This window comes from Halyomorpha halys, unplaced genomic scaffold (genome assembly GCF_000696795.3).
Source record: "Halyomorpha halys isolate HHAL.00 unplaced genomic scaffold, Hhal_1.1 Scaffold372.1, whole genome shotgun sequence".
NCBI classification, from domain to species: domain Eukaryota; kingdom Metazoa; phylum Arthropoda; class Insecta; order Hemiptera; family Pentatomidae; genus Halyomorpha; species Halyomorpha halys.
In genome coordinates, this window is record NW_027116001.1 from 285259 (window position 1) to 286318 (window position 1060).

Consider the following 1060-nt stretch of genomic DNA (forward strand, 5'->3'; position numbering starts at 1 on the left):
ATATTTACATATGAATATAAATTTGGCAAATGAAAATTTGTCCGAACTCAATAAATCAATATATTTCAGCGAATTTCAAGTAAACTATTACTCCTTCAAAGATAAACTACTTTATTGCTCATTAAACTAGCTTTAATTTAAGTGCTAATAGACATCTGTACGTCAAATGGTTTTTGAGATATAAATTATATATCAAAATAAATTCACTAACTACTGATCTTTCAGTACGTCCCATACAACGTTTTTACGAAATGTTGCTTTTTAAAAAGCTATATCTCGAAAACTATTTAACGTAAATAACTCTATTAGGGCTCATATTTTAGAAAATTTACTCTTCTTTAAATGACGTTCTCTTAGGTTTTCTTGTGTTGTTCCTACTTTTTATGATATAGAGCTCCGAATAAAAAATTAGTTTTTTTTATCGTTTTGAAACAGCCGCCAGTTTTTATTCCCCCTACCTATACTTGGCAGATTCATTAATTTATACTTTTAATTATACATAGCTTTCATTAAAGTAATCAAAACTTGGGGTGAGATAACTGCCATTTTTCTCCTCTTGGACTCTTTTACTATAATCTATCTGATTTGTTTTGACCCAATCCTATGACATTACACCCTTCTTTTCTTAGAAACACAGAATAGCCTGCAAAACTTTTTAAATAATTTAATGTATATTTAAAGAATGTCCTTGAGGATGGCCGAATTGGCCGAAACGTTGGACTGCTGATATAATAAAGAGTGTTGAAAAAAAGGTGGTACGAAGAAAAAAAGAAAGGCAGTCGAGGATCATAAAACTGTGACGGGAATAAAGAAAATCAAGACTCCCAAAGAAGCCTAATCATTGATATTGACGTGGTCCTTACTGGACGATAAGAGATAATAAAAAAAAAAAATAAAAAAATAAAAACGTTGAGGCTTAACATGGATACCATTTGATTTATTTAAAACATAAGTATACAGTTAAGAGCTAGGATAAATATATTCGATGAGATATTGATAACTACAAATTTCTGTTGGTCATAATTTTATTTTCAAGATAATAGATATGAAAGGAGAGAAT